This window comes from Corylus avellana, chromosome 7, assembly GCF_965113065.1.
Source record: "Corylus avellana chromosome 7, dhCorAvel1.hap1.2, whole genome shotgun sequence".
NCBI lineage: Eukaryota > Viridiplantae > Streptophyta > Magnoliopsida > Fagales > Betulaceae > Corylus > Corylus avellana.
In genome coordinates this window covers 2,404,274-2,424,174 of record NC_142496.1, presented here as the reverse complement: position 1 = coordinate 2,424,174, position 19,901 = coordinate 2,404,274, and the positions used below count along the sequence as shown (strand labels likewise).

The window sequence follows — 19,901 nt, the reverse complement described above, 5'->3', positions numbered from 1 at the left end:
CTATGTTTATAAAACTTGAGTTTAACTTATATCCGGACGTACCTTCAAACCCCATCTTTACATTCCCCCAATCAACAACACACATAAGCCAAAAACATTACAAAGAATAGACCTGAAATACACAGGATTGTAAAACCCATTGAAAATTTTTTGTCCATTGAGTCTGGCCATTTGATCCACCGTCGGCAACTTCTCCCCCGCAGGAGGATTTCCCGGCGAATTTCCGCCAAGCATACCCACGGCCAGACCCAGCCACTAGGTCGCAGCCTCTCCCCTTCTCCCTCCGTCCCTCTAATGGCGGAAAAACTCGATCTACCTCTTCTACTCCCAAACCCACCACCCCCAAGACCTGTTTTCCCCAACAACCACCACACTCAGCACCACGCCACCACCCTCCAGTACCCTCAGCGCCACCACCAGTAACCCCTCTTCTCCAGGACCTCCTTTTCACCCGCTAAAACCCCAACACTTCATCACAACCCCACACCCATCAGCCCCCAATCCCCAGAACCCTCAACCGCATCGGCAAGTCCCGTGACCCCAACCGTGGCAAGCCCGTGACCCATCAGTCCTCAAAGGTCAGCAAATTCTCCAAACTCTGCTTGACCCACAATTTGATTCTGCCGGATTTGATGATGTTTTGCCTCAATTGTTTGAACCGGAAGAGGAGGTGGGTCCTAGTGTGGAGTTGTTGTCCTTAGATGTACTGGGATTTTTTTTATTTTTTATTTTTGGGTAAAGAGCATTCCGGCAGTATTATACTTTGTAAAAAAAGCACAATTTTATATTTTAACTATTTATTTTCAACAAATTTTTTATTTTATTCTCTATTTTTTTAAATATATTTTTTTAATCTTTCTTTATTATTATTATTTTTTTTTTCACTTTTCTCTTTCTCACTCTTCCCTCTCAACCCAAGCCCAAACCTCTCATGACAAGTTATACTCTCTCAACCCAAACCTCCCATGGCTTACTGTGCAATTAGCTCTCTCTCTCTCTTTGTCTCTTCCCTCTCAACCCAAACCCAAACCCAAACCTTCCATGACCAGTTATTTCCTCTTAACCCAAACCCTCATGGCCAGCTCTGCAATTAGCTCTCTCTCTCTCACTTTCGCTTTGCTATTCAATTTTTTTTTTGGAGTTTTTTGTGATTCAAAAGACTTTAATTTGTATCATAAATTCATGAAGAGAGAAGAGAGAGAAACGTTGAGAGAAGAGAGAAGAGAGAGAAACATTGAGGGAGAGAGAGAAGAAAGAGAAAATAATGTGAAAATAATATTATATTCAACAATCTAGTGTGCTACAGTGAATTGCAATATAAAGCTATTCACTGTAGCAGTTAAAGTATAATAACTAATATAAAGCTATTCTGCTAGAGCAAAAAAAATGGCAAAAATGGCTAAATATAACTAATATCTCCCTTTTATCTACACTGCTAGAGATGCTCCAAGTGCAAAAAGCAGGTTGGTTCCAATGTTTTCAATCCTATTCTATAGGATGGTTTTAGGATGACTTTAGCTTATGTGGCAAATATCTATTAGGTTGCAAAAGTGTTCATTACACTAACCGGATAGTAGGGATATGAAAGTTTACTTTAGCAAATTTTAAGAAAATTGCTATTTTAAAAGGGCTGTGGGAATACGAAAATTACTAAATTTAACTTAAAAGTTAGTTTAAAAAACTTGCTAGAGATGCTCTAACTTTAAAATCACTAGTTAAGGAAGCATGTAGTAAGGAAACGTCACTACAAAAAAAAAAAAAAAAAAGAAAAAAAAAAAGGCTTAATTAGTGACGTTTGGGAGGGGGACGTCACTAAAATGCATCATTTTATTGTTCAAACGATACTATTCACATAGTAGTGACATTTGAATAATGTTATTGTTCAAACCACAGTATCCACATGTTCTAATGTGTGAATAGTAATACTGTTCAAAATAATAATAATAAATAGTAACATTGTTCAAATGATATTATTCACATGCCAAAATGTGTTGTTTGAATAGTGTTATTGTTCAAATAACAATAAATACTTTTTGAAAAAATTGGTGCCAAAATGTGCTTATAACAACTACACACACCTAAAAACATCAAAATTTCTTCCTCTCTCAACCATACACAATTAAAAATTATTATTATTATTATTATTTTATATATATATATATATATATATATATATATATATATAGGGGTGGCTGCCAACCAGCAACACCCCTAGAGGTTTCCGGGAGTGGCCGGGGTGGTGCCAACCACCTCTGAGGTGGCTCTTTGGCCACCCGTGAGGTGGGGGTACTCTAGATCTCCCTAGGGTGGCCTTTCGAGCCCCCCTCCCCCAAGGGGTGGCTACCCCTCTAATTTTTTTTTTTTTTTTTTTTTTTTTTGAGTATATATATATAAAAAGAAAAGTGGCATTTGAATAGTGGTGTTCCTGTTGATTAGGTATTGTTTGAAGAAAACAACCTTTAATTATTGATGTTTCAACAGTAAATATCTTTATTTATTAATCTCGACCCTATGTTTTTGTTCTTGTTTTTTTGTTTTTTATATTTTGCCAAGTGTCACTATTCATGCACCACTAAATGGGGCATTTTTTGTAGTGCATGCCATTTTTTAGAAGTTGGGTTGTAGGACTTTCACTACAAAAATTATGTTGATCAGTAACGTGTTAACTATTCATTACTTTTTAGCACGTTACAAATTAGTAACGTGTCAAAGTGTGACACGTTACTAATTATTTTAGTAACGTGTGAAATTCCACACGTTACAAATTGAACATTACAAATTAGTAACGTGCCAAAATGACACATTACAAATTTGTAACGTGTCATTTTGGCACGTTACTAATTTTTTGTCAAATTAATTAATTCCATTAATATTATTTAGTTACATATTGGTTATTTTAAAAATATATATTTGTATTTAGAAAAATACTAGCAACTCTGTATATAGTCTAGAATATTATTTATAAAAATCACAATGTTATTTTTTAATAACATTGAATAGTTTAATTATCATTACAATATGATAAATATATCAAATGGAAAGCTTTATATAAATACTAGTGCAGTAATATGAATAATTTAATTTGTACTTGAGCAACAATTGGATCTCTTCGTAGCTACTTTAGTATATGTTATTATAAAATATAACAAAATTATTATGAAAACTAAATAAATCATTTTAGTATATGCATGTTGTCAATTTATTTAAAAATTTGAAAGAAAAAAAAATAAATCTTGAAACTAGCTAACACTCACTTTTTAATATCTCTCAAATTAAATATTGCATTAATATCTACTCAAACTACAAAAAAAGTTTGCAAGGTTTGAACTAAAATGATAAAAATACCCCTATAAAAAATGTAGGGAAAAATACATAAAATCAAGAAAAACATTATTTAAAAATTGGTAACCTATTTCAGCGAGTAATGGGTTAGCATAATTATATGACCATGGGCGGACTCACATATACCATTGGGGGGCCCCAAAAGTTTTAAAATTCTTCTTATAATATGTAAAAGACAATTTATATATTTCTATGTGATCATGTATTTATTTAAGTTCGTTCTCTCAAGTCGAAACAATATAGTTTTAGTCTCTGTATATGACAATTTTATACATCCAGATGGAAGAAGTTTTTCCGACACAATTTTTTACAGAATAAAATCCTAGTTCAATAAGCGTTTTTCCGACACTATATATATATATTTTTCGACACAATATGCATTTTTTGACACTATATATATATATATATATATATATATATATATATATATATATATATAAAAATTCAAAATAAAAAAGTGGCACGTTACTAAGTTGCTTAAAATTTTTTTCCTTCAGTACATCACTGCACGACTTTTCCCCAATTTCTCTTCTTTTTTCCCTCTTCTTTTTCTTCTTCCTTTTCTTTCCCTCCAGTCCAGCGCGCCAGCACCATATATCCCCTCCCAAACAGTGATTTTTCTCTCTTCCTCCTCCGGCCGTTTGGTTCTCCTCCGGCATTTCTCACTCTCTGGCGTTGCTGCATTTCTGCTTCTAGCTCCTCCCACGCGTGCGCCCTACCTCCTCTCTCCCCCGCTCGTTTCCTCTCTTCTACGTTGGCCGGCGTTGTCTCCCTCCCGGCGGCCTCTGTCACTCCGGCGGCGTCGAACGCAGGTGACTCTCCGACACTCTCTCCCTCTCCAATACTATACTGTAGGTATATACTCAAATTTCTCAAATTTGATGTTTGAGAAATTTGATATAGGAGTGAAAAAAAACCCATTTTAATTTCTCAAATTTGTTTAGCTTTTGTTTGATTTCCTGATATTATTGTTTGAATGACATATTATTTGTTAATTTTTAGGCTTTTGTTTGATTTCTTGATATTATTGTTTGAATGACATATTATTTGTTAATTTTGCCAATGGTTAGACATTTTGCCATTATTACATTAAATTCTAATAAATATTATTGGCATGTGTGCAATTCTCAAACAGAGCTAGGAACCTTAATCTTTGAGATGCAGTTCCCTACAACTAAATCTTCTTGTAGCTACCGATGCTATTTCTACATATTCTTTAGTGGCTTGGGACTCTCATGTCTAGCCTTTTTGCATGTTTTTTTCTTTCTAAGATTCGATGTGGTTATTGAAGCTTTTTAATGCCGAAAAGCCTTTAAATGAATTTTTGCTTTCTATATTATATTTCAACATCACAAAACTCCATGGTCCTGTAGGACATGAAACTGAATAATGTGCAGAACTCAATATTAAATTTAGATTACAATGTTGATTAAGCAAATCATCTTGTATTCACAATCATAGAAATTTAATGAACTTGGATAGAAGGCAAATTGGAGTTGCAAAATGCGAAAGTAAGGAAGTATTCTCCTGAGGAAGTGGTAATGAGACAAATCATGAGCTATGAAGTTCTGATGGCATAAGTTGGGTCAGAATCTTCAGATATGTTGTTGAATTTTTGGGAAGGCTTTTTTTTTTTGTGGGGGGGGGGGGGGGGGGGGTGTGTGTGGAGGGGGGGAGATAAGGCAATTTTATTTGCATAGGCCAAAAGCTTTGAACAGTTGAGCTTGCTGTGAATTTAATTGGCTTGTCTCGAAATAGAATTCATGTCGCTTCTTTTTCTTCTATGCTTATTATATAATACAAGTTTGGTTTAGTGAAGCTTTATGGAATTGAGAAAACCTTCAGGAATAGCCTTATTCAAATATTTATGTCTTTATTTACAATAATCATACCAAAATGCATGGTACTTTTAGCTAAAGATAACACCTAAATTTCATACAACACTAAAAATCTCTAAATTTTGAATATTATAAACCCTAAATCTGACTCAAAATTGTTATAATTACATGAAACTAAAAATTGAACATTCCAAACATATAGCCGTACACTCACGAAATGTTTAAAATTATTTTTCCCTTTATTTTTTTTTATCAAAATACTTTTTTAAAAAAATAGAAAAAATAAAAGCAAATTAATAAATGGTATTATTTTACCCAAATATATGAGTTTGATCCCATTCTTTTTTTTATCAAAATACACTCGCTTAGGACTTGATGATTCCTGATTGATTGTTCGAGTGTTTGTTTGCTGACTAATTGTTGTGTAATCATTTGCAGTGAGTGCGGAGAAGTTGACCCGTTATGATGGTGTTCACCAGATTTTTTGTTGGGGTGTTTGTATGTAATGTACTCGAGAATCACTTAAGTTGTATGTTTAAGGTTTTGTTAATGTATATGTATATAGTTATAATTATTTGTGGACAATGGCGTATATATATCAATTTTTGTGGACATGAAATGGATATATGTTGTGGACAATGTTGGGATATATGTTGTGGATATTGTTGGGATATATGTTGTGGACAATGACGTTATGATGGTGTTTACCAAATTTTTTGTCGTAGTGTTTGTACGTAATGTACTCGAGAATCACTTAAGTTGTATGTTTAAGGTTTTGTTAATGTATATGTATATAGTTATAATTATTTGTGGACACTGACGTAGATATATCAATTTTTGTGGACATGAAATGGGTATATGTTGTGGACAATGTGATATGACTTGAGAAATGGATGTATGTTGATAGCAACTGATGATGTATGTTGACAATCAGGTGTACAAATAAACAAATTTTGGAGAAAATAATTTTTTTTTATAAAAAAAAAAATTTTATGTACGAAATAGTAACGTGTCAAAACTGACACGTTACTAAACTGGATTTAAGCAACAATCAAATTCGTAACACGCCAGACACGTTACTATATACACGTTACTAAATTTTAGTAACATGTTAACCCTAGTGACACGTTACTAAACTACTGTTACTAACCAACATAATTTCAATAACCCAATTTGTAAGAAATTTTTATTATTCTTTATAATCATTAACTCCAATCTTAATGCGAGACTTGACTTGGTGCCCATGTAATAGGGAATATGACCCTTTCCATTTCAAAATCCCTCAATTTCCTCTATTTAGTGCATTTTGAAGGGTATTGGTGCCCATTTAATACCATCACAATCCATCCATCCATATATGAGACTTAACTTTCATGGTATCGCAATCTTCTTCATTCAATCTTTTACGACATAGTAAGGGGCCGGTGTCCAAATATCACATTGTGTTATGAGGTTGATTTGATACTATTTTGCCAAATTACTTATAAACTTATGTGATGTTGTGTACGGGCTTATGTAATTATTCATTTGATTTATTGGGGTTTCGTTATTTCACTTATTTGTATGGTTCAATTTGTGATGAGTTGATATCTGGGTAAGTTCTCCTGGTTTTTAAGGTTAAATAATTTTTAATATATGGTTTACATTTTCTTATTTTTTCCACCTAGGCTTCAAAAAGGATCATAAATGGTACATGACTTACAGGAAAAGATCAACTTAATACCTCCGTTAAGTTTCGTTACATGTGTCATCATATAAAAATGTCACGTGTCTTAAAAATTAAAAATAATAAATAATTATAAAAAAAAAATTGAAAAATTCATGGGGTGGCCAGCCACCCCCATTTTGGTCATTAGGGGTGGCCGAACCACCCCCAAGGCGCTGGGGGGTGGTTGGTTCGGCTACCTCCAATGACCAAAAATGGGGTGGCTTCACGTCTGGGAGTGATCGAGCTACCCCATGAATTTTTTTTTTTTTTTTTTTTAGGTTTAATTTTTTATTTAATTTTATTATTTTTAATTATTTTTTTAGGACGCGTGGCGGAATTCCATTAGTTTGAACTAATGAAACCTAACATAAGTACTAAGTTGGTATTTTCCCGTAAGTTAGGTATCATTTATGACCGTTTTTGAACTCTAGGTAGGAAAAAATAAAAAACTGCAAACCCAAATGCTAATAAAGTGTTTAACCTGATTTTTTATACAATCGGTCAGTGTGAAGTAGATAGAAAAGAGAGGTTTGTGCCAATTGATCAGATAAAGACTTCTTATCTTGAGGAAGTTGTGACGAGTTAAGTTCTTGAGAGCACTTCAGGAATCCAATCCCTTCTCTCTTTTTTTTCCTTTTTTTTTCTTATTATTTCCTTTTGTGGGTTTTGCCTGTGTTGGGCCCTGGTTGCCGTAGAGATACGGGAGATTGGATTTGAAGGGGCATTTATGTGTTAACCAAGGTTTGGGCTGAGAAAATGCATCAACTGAAAAAAACTACCTTGTGGAATATATACAACCGTAACAAGCCTGTGGTGATGAAGGAGTAATTTTGACAAAGACTAATGCCGACTATTCTGGTTCCTTTTAAGTGGAAGGGAGACCAAAGGATGTGGTGTCAACCTGGGGCCTGAGGAACGAGCAGTGGTGGAGCTGAGGAGTTGGGAATTGGTTTTTATTTATTTATTTGTTTACCGGATAGTGGTTGTTTTAAAAAGGAGTGAAAAAGCACGTAATTCAAAAACTCCTGTCAATATTTGCTTTCAATAATTTCATGTTTTCCTTTACATGTTAAGTGGGCATTAACAATAAGTTTGGTTGCAAAAATTGCAATAGGCACTACAGGACTCCGAAATTAGGTTAAAAGAACTTTTTTCAACCAAGTCTATAAAAATGTCATATATATTTACAATTTCGCATGTGAAATACACATACATTTTTAATAGAAAAAGCAAAGTTGAAAAAAAAATTCATTAAAAATTCTATCATGTTTTTTAAAAATGCACGTGCATTTTACATGTAAATGGACATATTACAGTTTTGACAAAAACTTTGTACAACTTTGTCTTGTAATTAAGAAAAGGCATGTACATTTCACATAGTCACCAAGTTTTTTTTATTTCATAGCAGAGTGTCTCTCTCTAGCTATGCACGAGTGAGCAAATCTAATGCTAAAAATAAAAAAATAAAAAAATAATGATCATACTTCTTTCTTTTCCTTTTTGATAAGTAAGATCACACCGGCCTCTTTCTTTTTCTTTCATATTTTAGAAACTACAATATGGCGATTTGATGGGTCTAGACACCAATGTCCCAGAGCATTTTATGCTTTAGGATCATCTCCAGTTTAGTTATATTAGAATGATATTTTTGTCTCATTAAAAGGTAAAAGACAAAAATACTATTCTAATATAACTAACTGGATATTATCCAATTCATTTGAACTGGGAGAAGATCTGGTTTCGCATTCCATGGATTTTTCTTGTTCCTCATTTATATGGATATGTATATGGAATTGTTGATGGAATTGTAATAGAAATAATGGCCGTAAATGAAAGATTGGATGGTAAATGGGGATTGGATTATAATAAGAAGGGATAAATGCAAAATTGGTCTATATCGTTGGCCTAATTTATAAATCACTCCCTGTGGTTTAAAAAATAATTTATAAGTCCTTAGGGTAAGCCAAAATAACATTTTACTCCCTGAACTCATTTTCCGTTAAATGACTTAACGGAAACCGTTACATTGCCACATCACACCTAATAAAAATAAGACACGTGTTCTTTTTTATTTATGTTTTTAAAAAATGACAAATAAGTTATTCCACGTCATGTTGAAACTCCAACACACTCTATGTCAAATTAAATCAACATAATCCCTCTATATCCCTGTGCCGCCGTCTTCTTCATCTTCGCCTACGATTCTTGTCGTCATCTTCATCTTCCCCAACGATTCTTGCCGTCGTATTCATCTTCGTCTTCATGCCGTCGTCTTCGTCTTCTCTACCAATTCTTGCCGCCGTCGTCTTCATCTTCCAAAAAAAAAACGACAAAGAGAGAGAGGAATAGATTGTTTTCGATGCCTGGAAACAATTTTTGAAGATGCTTCAATGCCCAAAAACAAATTTGAATTTCTATAAAAAGACTACCCAAAAATGCAGATGCCCAAAAATCTCAAAGTAACTCACAGATCGAAGATCACACCCATCGGAAGATAAAGATGACGGCAAGAATCGTTGGAGAAGATGAAGACGATGGTGGCACAGGGGGTATAGAGGGATCATGTTTATTTAATTTGACGTGAAGTGTGTGTTGGAGCCTCAAAATGACGTGAAATAGCTTATTTGTCATTTTTTAAAAGCATAAATAAAAAAGAACACTTGTCTTATTTTTATTAGGTGTGATGTGGCAATGTAACGGTTTTCGTTAAGTCATTCAACGAAAAATGAATTCATGGAGTAAAATATTATTTTGGCCTATCCTAGGGATCTATAAATTATTTTTTAAACTACAAGGAGTAATTTGTAGATTAGACCAACCACATGGACCAATTTTGCATTTATCCATAATTAAAATTATGAGTCAAATAAAAGAATCAAAGAATAAGGCTATTCCGCGTATTCGAGATGCCTTGGGCCTCCAAAGAAAACAAAACAATTTCTCACTAATTTCTTCAATAATCTCTTCTACCCATTGGGCCTCCCTTTTATAGACCCAAGCTAATACAACTGTATCCCCTTCCAACCCCCTAACTCACCAAACAAAAGTATCCCACTACTACTTTCATCTTTTTTTTTTTTTTTTTTTTTGGGTGAGTACCATTATATCCCTTACATTTATGCAGTGCTTTAAAACATCATCAAACATGTACGGTAAGGTTGGGTAGTAATATGGAAGTGAGACTTTCTATAATTCTTCTTAAATTTGTCATCTATCTTATTTAATCATCTAAAATAAATCATATTTCAGAATTTAATGAGGAAGCTACTAAGTGAGAAAAATTTAATAAAGTAGCTTCCTCATTAAATTCTAAAACATAACTTATTTTAGACGCTTAAATGATATGAACGACTGAAATTTATGAATTTAAGGATCTCAAATTTAAAAAGAATTATAGGGATAATATGTAGCTAGTGATGGAAAGTTAAGGACACCATTGCTTACTAAAGAGTAAAGTCTCACCAACTTTTTAAGTCTCATATTCCATCAATTAAGTCTCCCAACAAACAGAAATTATTTTCAGAGCATAAGTCATGATTAACCGGAAAAAAAAAAAAAATGAAGAAGAAGAATAAGGTAATGGCCTTAAATACTCATTTTGTTTATATTCCATCAATTAAGCAACTAAAAAAAGTCTTTCTTGGCTTAGTAATTGTGCTTTTTATACACAACAAAATGATAAAAAGTCTTTTCATTTTGTTTGTTCACTAGCAGCTTACCTTTGTGAAACGTGAAGGCAACAACGTGGCTCACGATCTAGCCAAAGTTTGCTTTGATGAATTGTATTACTGAAACCTGGCATGATATGCCTCTTGCTTGTATTCATGACATGTTATTACTAGAGCAATCTGCCCTAGTTATGTGATTTTCTAATAAGAAGTAACTATTTTTGATTAAAAACCAAAAAAAAAAAAAAAATTTGTGCTTTTTATAAAACCAGGATAGAAATTTTTTCCAAACCGGTATGGAGGAAACATTCTCCAACTCATGTAAAATAGTGCCAAGTGTTTATAAATATTTAAAAGGTAAATTAAATTCTTAATCTCATTAATAGCAGTTTACTAATTTAGAATAAATTTAATTTTTGTCCTTATAACAAATGTAAATGATTATGGAATTAGTTTCTGGTCATTCATCCAAGAACTCATTAAGGAAAATTAGATGAATGACCAGATCTTTAAATCGGATCAATTCCAATCTTAGAAAAGAGCATGGTCATGATTAAGAAGAGTCTTAGCATAATAATTGAACAAATAAAACAGAAGATTAAGATGCACACACTAACAATTGTATTTTGAGTCTTATCTACAGGATAGATAGAAACTATTCTTATAGGATGTGAAGTTGCCAAACATTTAATTGAGAATCTCAAGTCAGTTGCTTCCGAAACAATTCAATTATAAACGCTAGAACAATTTGACCTTAAAACTTTACAAAAAAGAATTATATATAAAGAGAGGTTAGAGAGAGTAAACCACTAACATGACATCTGAAGTGGAAGTTGCATTATGTTACTTGCCTACCAGATTTTGCTAATCTGGCAAACCCCAAAGCAAAATAAAATCATGCAATATGCCTAACAGGTCCTCAAGTATTGTTTCTTATTGCTGATGAATTTATGTCACAAAAATCATAAAGCCAAAAACTGAAAAAGCACGAACAAGACCCTAAAAATAAAGTAATAGTAATTTCAAGGGGTTAAAATTGTTAAATTTTAAAATGTATTTTCTAGAATCTACCGTTATTAATTTTCTCCTATCTTGTACAAGTGTGGTCCAACTCAAATCTTTTCTATTGCTGTATTATTTCATAAATAAGAAGTATATCTTCTCATTTAGTTTTAATCTTTCTTCTATTTTTGGTTGAGTCCTTTGGCTACTTTTAGATCTCCCCCTCCCTTGAACCCAAAATTCACTTGTAAACCACGCTTTAATTTCAAAGCAGAAGTCTAATAAATAAATCATTTACATTATTTTTTTTTTTTGATAAGTATGGAAAAACACTTACTTTATTATAACCCAAGGCAGTGACTCTGTCCCAAATAGTTTGACTGTCCCGCACAAACTCGCTCATGGTCAAATTCTGAATATGAAACCGGGCATTCGCATACAGAACCCCATTTGTCAATTGTACCCAACAGATCCCAAAAATGACACCATCGTCTCCAAACCATGAAGATTTGATCCACAATGCCCATGGTGGAAGATGCCTCTTTTGTTGTAGGTAGTAATTGGATTCCAAGTTGTCGTCATCATCATCATGGTGTATTTTAGAAATTGAACACCATCCAGTAAATCTACTGCTTCTCTTTATACCTCCGTACCAAATGGAATCCGCAACTTTTAAAGTACAGTGACATTGACCTTAGCTTAAACTTTACTTGAAGATTATCCCCCTTTAGCTTAAAAGATTCTGGAACATTGTAATGTAACCATACATGATCTGAATGAAAATGACCATGGATGTCATCCTCCACGAAAGAATAGATTTTTACACCATCACTGATAACTTCAAAGACAATTGCGAAAGTATCTTCATCTTCATCTTCCCCACCCTCTGATGTTTCATCTTGTACATTAGAGATATCTGCTTTTGTTCCAATAACAGTAGAGAAAGCAATTCTTGTGATCTCCCCATCCAAATGTGCAGGCTCATCAATATCTATTTCACATGAATTACTATTTAAAACCTCTTTACGATAGATGAACCAATTTGGAATCTTATTTCCTGGAAACATATAGACAAATTTATGGTCCGCAGGATGTCCCTGTTACATAGATACGACAGATTTTCAGGAATAAGACCTACAAATCAAGGCACACACTAATAAGTATATATGTGAAAGAGAGGTACGTACCTCACTCAATAAACGAGTTTGCAGATCATTCCCCATATTTTCACGCAATTTATGACAATTGGACAAGTCAATCCATCCAAGCCTTGGGTATATATTCAATTGAAATCTTTCCAATGACGTGCATCCACGCGCATACACCGCTCTTATATTTTGTGGAAGTTCTAAAATTTCTTGAAGTTGCTTGCAATCTTCCAAGGTAAGGTTCCCCAATCCAACAAATTTATTGAACCATGTAGGAAGGCTAACAATAGCGCTACTTGATAGATCTAGATATTCCAGACTCATAGGGCAATCTTCTGATTCTGTTACAACAGATTTTCTAGGTTCTTCTAAGAGTATTGCCAATGACACACACCCCCAAGCACACACTTCTACTACATTTGGTGGAAGTCCTAGAATTTTTTGAAGTTGCTTGCACTCATTCAAATAAAGGAACTTCAATCCAAAAAATCTTTTGATGCATAAAGGAAGGGTAACAATATCACTCCCTGATAGATCTAAACGACTCAACCTAGAGCCACAATCAAATGTACTAAAGAAATTTGATTCTGATAGGGCACAATTGCTAAGATCCAACCGTAGAAGTTTTGGAAATAATGTTGAGGAACAACCATCATTAGGACCGTGGAATAATTGGACTACTTTTGCCCCATACGAAATTTCAGATTCCTCTATCGATGCAATAGAGGGCATGGATTGTCTCTTGTGTAGAAACTTAACAACTTTTGAACAACCCTTGAGATTGAGTTGCTCTAACTGTTGCAACTGATAAATGCTATTTGGGAGATTCATGAGGTTTGTGCAACCGCTTAGATCTAATGTTTTAACCCTAACAAGGTGCCCAATGGATGAAGGCAGTGTTTTTATACCAGTACAACCCATGAGATTGAGACTTTCTAAATATTTCAATTGATAAATGCTATTTGGAAGATTCATAAGGTTTGTGCAACCAGCTAGATATAATTTTTTAATCCCAACGAGATACCGAATGGATGAAGGCAGTTTCTCTATACCAGTATGTTGAAAGTCAATATACTCTAAACATTCCATTTGACACTCAATTTTACTCAATTTTAGGAAAGTTCTTAAGTCTTGAGCAACCACAAAGGACAAGAGATTCTAGAGACCTTAACTTGAGGCTTCTCGGAAAACTCCTAAGCCTATAGCAGTTTTCAAGACTCAAATGGACGAGCTTATCAAGGAATCCAACAGAATGATGAACCTCAACTAAACGTATACAACCATCAAGAATCAATGTCTCTAAATTTGAGATCCTTGAAACATCAGGAACTTTTTTTAGGAATTCACAATTTGTGAAATTCATCATTGTCAAATTTTGGAAATTCTGTCAAGAAAAAGAGGAAATAAATTAGTTCAGAAAGAAGTTTACAATATAATTTAAACAAAGAAATATTAAAAAACAATAAATGTACCTCAACTCCTTCCAATCCCTTGAGGTGACCATGAGGCATTCTTAAAATAGCAAGCTTCCTCCCACCAAAATTTGATGGCAAAGATTCTCCAGGATATTCAGGCCAATAAAGTAATCTCAACTCATTAGGGAGAAAATTAATCTCTTCAGAAAAGCGTGCATTGCGGCATATAAACAATCTGAGCATTTTCATCTCCATGAAGGCTTTAGAACTCAAGTCTATCAAGTCTGCTTCAGGCAAATCTATCAGTATGCCCTCAACATTGTTTGTTCCCTATCAAAACAATGTAAAACTAAGTGTACCAGCAAAATCATAACATACACTAGCAAGAACTATGGCCATGTTTGTTAAATTTTTTGTCTTATTAGGGAGAAAATTAATCTCTTTAGAAAAGAGTGCATAAACAATCTGAGCATTTTCATCTCCCTGAAGGCTTTAGAACTCAAGTCTATCAAGTCTGCTTCAAGTATGCCCTCAACATTGTTTGTTCTCTAGAAATATATTAACAAACAACTTAAAAGCACATAACACATCTCAAAACACAACACTTTTTATATATATATATATATATATATATATATATATATGCACAAGGGGAGGAAAATTTGGGAGAAAAATTCGAACTAGTGACCTCTGTTTCATGGTTCCCAGCCGATTGAGCTACCCTTTGAAAACGTAGAAATTTTTACCCCTTTTTATTTCTTCTTTCTCCCTTCCCTCATCTCACACGCTTCTCCCCCTTCTCTTTCATCTTCTCCTTTCTTCTCTACGCGCACGCACGCTGCACACAAGAAGAAGAAGAAGAAGAAGAAGAAAAAAGAAGAAGAAGAAGAAGAAATCTAGAGGGATTCGTTCTATCCATGGGATTGGAAGCTTGGAATCATGTTGATTGTGGGAATTTTGTTGGGTACGAAAATTAGGGTTCTTGAATGGGATTTTGGAGATTTTGGAGATTTTGATATCTTGTTGAAAACGTGCAAAATCTCCACTGGTTCAAATTTTTTATTGTCCTCTGTTTGGTGCAGATGCATACTATTATAGATGAGATGAGAGATCATTTTTGGAGGCCAAGTGCTGGAAACAAGTTCTACAGAAGTTATGAAGGCTATTGAAGAAATATCAAAGTGCCCTCTCTCTCTCTCTCTCTCTCTCTCTCTCGTGTGAATCAGCCTATGCTGAACCATCTCCATGCTTAATTATCTTACTAGATTTTGCTTGATGGATGGGGCTTTTCATGATAAATTCCTATATCATTCTAGATGGAATTAGTTTCTTTTTCCTCAACAACTGATTGGCAAGCAATTAAATTGACTTGTATTGAGCCTAAATCTTAGTATTATCTACAAAATGTGAAGGTTTTGTTAAAAATGTGCTCCCGACATGAATACTTTTGCATAGTGTGTTTGTTTGTTATGTTTGTTTACTTTCTTTCTTTCTTGTGTTTCCAGTGTGGTGTCTGTTGCAGTAATTTTTTGATTGTTGCGGAAAAAATATTTAGAATCATTGTCTGGATTAAGGATATAATAATTTTAATACCAAGATTCTTATTTGCGTATTAATGAGTTGGACTCTTTGTAATAACAATGATATACTTGCTACTTTCTTTTCTTGTTTTTTAATTTACCGAACAATGGAAATGCTTCTAATTAGGGTAATACAAGAGGTTAATTGCCCTGCATCTTACAAAATCTTCATTTGCTTCTTCTCCTTTTTGTTTCCCTTCATGAACTAGGTTCTATGTCCTTCAGTGTGTTTCCTATTCTTAATGCTGTTCTATTATCTTAATTCTTACAAAATTATTTTGAAAAAATATTAGTGATGTTTTTAAATATTGGCACGTCACCAAAATCGGTGACGTGGCTCAACATGTCACCAATTTGGTGACGTGCCAATATTAACATGTCACCAAATTGGTGATGTGGCAAATTTGGCACGTCATCAAAATTTTCGTGACGTGCCGTCTTTGACACATTACCAAAGAGTGACTTGTCAAAAATTAACACGTTATTAAAATGTCCAATAGTGACAGCCTTATTTTTGACCTGACGCACACGTCACTAACGGCACGTCACTAAATTTTAGTGACGTGTCAACATGAATTACACGTCACTAATAGTTGGTTACTAAATTTTTAGTTTTTTGTGGTGAACATGATATAAGGAATAATGTCAAACGCATGTAGAAAGTAAAGAGAAAAAAGTCAATGATACAAAACTATGTAACAAACGTACGTACTGCACATGCACAAAAGTAAAGATCGAGTGTACATCTAATTAATTATTTTATTGGAAGATTGTGAATGCAAATTTTATTCTTTATAGAAACCACGAAAAAAAATATTACCAACCCGTAATTCTTTTCTTCCAACTACCCTTCGACTAACATACATGCGTGTTTGTGTTTGGTGTACAATCACCAGGAGCGCCGCCCAGAGACGACGTCATGAGAATCGATGCCTCATTTTTCCTATGAAGTTAAGTTCATTCTACTTATTCAATTCTTTCATCTAATATATATGTATCCACATACATAAATTTGCATGTAGCTTTTCAGCCTTTTTTATGAGAAAAAAAAAAAGTTTAGCATTTTCTTGTAGCTTTAAGTCATGAAAAAGAATCGAATGTAAAATAAAAAGGGATTTTTAACATAATTCTTACCGTATTTTCTTCCAAGATACAACGAAGATCTTCATGAAACCACAATCTACTACGCTTGCCAAGTTCATTTGGTGACTCTTGTCGAACAATTTCTCTACCCATTTCTTGCACCAAGGTATGCATTACCAATGATCCGCATGCCTGAGTTATGAGACACTTATCATTTAGCTCTTCGATGCCACTATGTGATCGAAAACCACAACCATCTAGTATTTTTGTGACATATTCTACATTCTCTCCATTGAAGAAACAAGCAATGTGAAGGAAAATCTTCTTCGCATTTTCATCCAATCCATCATAACTAATTCTAAGCCTGTGTTGAATATCAACGTTAGGAATTCTTTTGTACTTATCCAATTGACTTTTCCAATCAAGTATATCTTTACCATGTAGAACTGTGCCTAACACTGTTAAAGCTAGTGGCAATCCTCCACAATAACGTACTACATCTTCTGTGACTTCCACAAAATCATTATCAGGTTTGTCTCTATTGAAAGCATGCCAGCTAAAGAGTTGAAAAGCTTCATTGTCATCCAACTCATTCACTTCGTATGCTGAATCAACTCCATGTACAGTAAGTAAATGTTTATTTCTCGTTGTTATGATGATTCTACTTCCTAAACCAAACCAATCACATTTTCCAACTAGCTTTTCTAATTGGACTAATTGATTCAAATCATCAAGTACTAGAAGTACCCTTAAATTGCAAACTCTCTGCTTTATTAAAGTAATTCCTTGATCAACATTGTCAACCATTAGACTTGAATCTCCCAGGATATGATAAAGAAGTTTATTTTGCAAATAGATCAGACCGTCCTTTCGTCCAAAAGTTTCTCTAATGTCTTGAAGAAAACAACTGCCTTCAAATTGAGAAGCAATCGAGTTGTAGATGGCTTTAGCAATAGTTGTCTTACCAATTCCACCAGCTCCAAAGATCCCTACCATGCATGTATTGTGCTGCATCATATTGTCATTGTTCTCAATATTTAAAAGCAACTTCAACTCTTGTACATGAGACTCTATTCCAATTGGATACTTGGCAACATGGAGGTATGCCTTTTCTTCTAACATCAAATTCACCCGTTCAATGATTTTGTGAATAAATTCAGCTTCATTCCTACCAATACAAAAGATAAGAAAACATCTACTAGTTACTTTCACATTAAAAGAATAGGAATATAATTAATCTAGTTACAATTATATTCTTTTTGCTCTTTTTTCTCCATAACCAATATTGATAATGGTTGGCTATGAATTATGATGTAAGGGATAATCTTTCCTTCCCTTCTTAATTCTCAATCCTCCTATTCACTACAAGTCCTCCCCTTATTAGACTAATATTTTTCGTAGTCTTATATTAGCCTTATTAGACTAATATTTCTTTGGTTTCATTCCCAAATGCGGTTTCGCCTTGTTGAAACTTATCAAGAGTATCTTTTGCATTTTGCTCTAAAACCAGTTGATACTAAAAACCATACATATCAGAAATCCCCTAGAATTCAATGATTTTTTTTTTTTTTTTGACATTCAAGAGAGATTTACAGAAACCTTCCTTAAAAAGTAAACTTCAACAAAATTTGGAAAAATATAGTGTTAAAAAATACTGATTTTTTTGTGTTTTTTTCTTTTTTTATATAAGTAAACAAATATTTGATGTAAAAATGACTAATTTTCAAAATATAATATTAAAGAAAATGAAAGTTTTAACTAAATCAGAAAAAAGAGCAGGAAGAAATACCCGTTCCCTAAATACCACCCCGACAAGTTGGCCAGTTCTGTTAGGGTTGTCTTCCACCCATGTACCTTCATTTCATCATCCTTGAACTTTTCTTGAAGTTCAGTGAATGCTTCTCCAACACTCTTGCTTTGATGTTGCATTTCCGACGGATCTACATCGTAAAACACTGGAAGAACGATTTGTCCCTTCATTTTCCTACACTCAAGTATTATCCTAAGTTCATCTAAACACCATGAAGATGATGCATAATTTTGAGAGAATATAATGACCGAAATCTTTGACTTTTCAATATTCTTGAGAAGTGCCGGTGAAATTGTATCTCCTCTTCTGGGGTAGTTATCTATGTAGGTATTGATTCCCTCCCGATCCAAAGCTTCGCATAGATGAGCGATAAAGTTGTTGCAAGTACTTTCGCGTCTGAAGCTCAAGAATACCGAAAACGACGCAGCTCCATGGAAGGTCGTGGACGAAGTTGCAGAACCCATTTCTGGCATGGACGAGTCAGAGGAGGAGCTCCAAAGAAAAGGAGATCGGGCGAGTTGGGTTGGAGGATGATCCGGGTTCGGGTGCGGTTCGTTATGATCGGGTTGGAGAATCTCTGTAACTGGGGCTCTTTCTGGTTTGTGGCTCTGTTGTGGTGATAGGTGAGAGGTGATGGCAATTGTTAAGATGACGAAGTTGACGAAGACGAAGACCCAGGTCTGCCAGGTGGTGGAATTTAACCAACCTCCCATGAAATCCGAAATGAAACTCATCTCAGCAAAACACACACAGAGAGGAAGAGACTTCTTTGGCGGAGGTGACAATGAAGTTAGGTTAGGTGTTGGTAGTGGTGCACGACTACTAACTAGTAAGGTTCGAATCGTTATAGTAGCTATCAATATTTTGGGGCCACCCACCCTAGTCTTGTGTGGGTGGTGTGGTTTGTACGGGCTCTTGCAGGAGTTCCTTGTATAAAAAGAAAAAAAAAAAAACGAAAAAAAAAAAAGAAAATAATTACGGTGGCCGCCATAAGTGTTGGCTTACCACGTAGAATAAAATATTTAATTAAAATAAAATGTGAATGAGATATTTTGACATAGGTATGAACAAAAGCCCTAAAGAGTCCATAAAGTATAGCGTTGATCTCTACTAGCTAGAAATAGAAGATTAGATGAAATATGAGTGGTGCATGTGCTTGCTTGTTCCTTCACTTGAGTCATGCTGTGTGGTTCCTGCATCCTTCATTAATAACGGTTTGATAAAGGAAAGCGGGGAAACATATATTTTAGGTGGTTTGACATATAGTTTACATCATCATGTTAAAACTTTTTTTGTTACATATTTCC

At 34.1% G+C, this 19,901-nt stretch overlaps 1 pseudogene; it reads right to left on the bottom strand.

Moving 5' to 3' along the window:
* Positions 1–97: 97 nt before the first annotated feature.
* On the bottom strand, positions 98–19,067 carry LOC132185504 (TMV resistance protein N-like; annotated as a pseudogene).
* Positions 19,068–19,901: the final 834 nt, after the last annotated feature.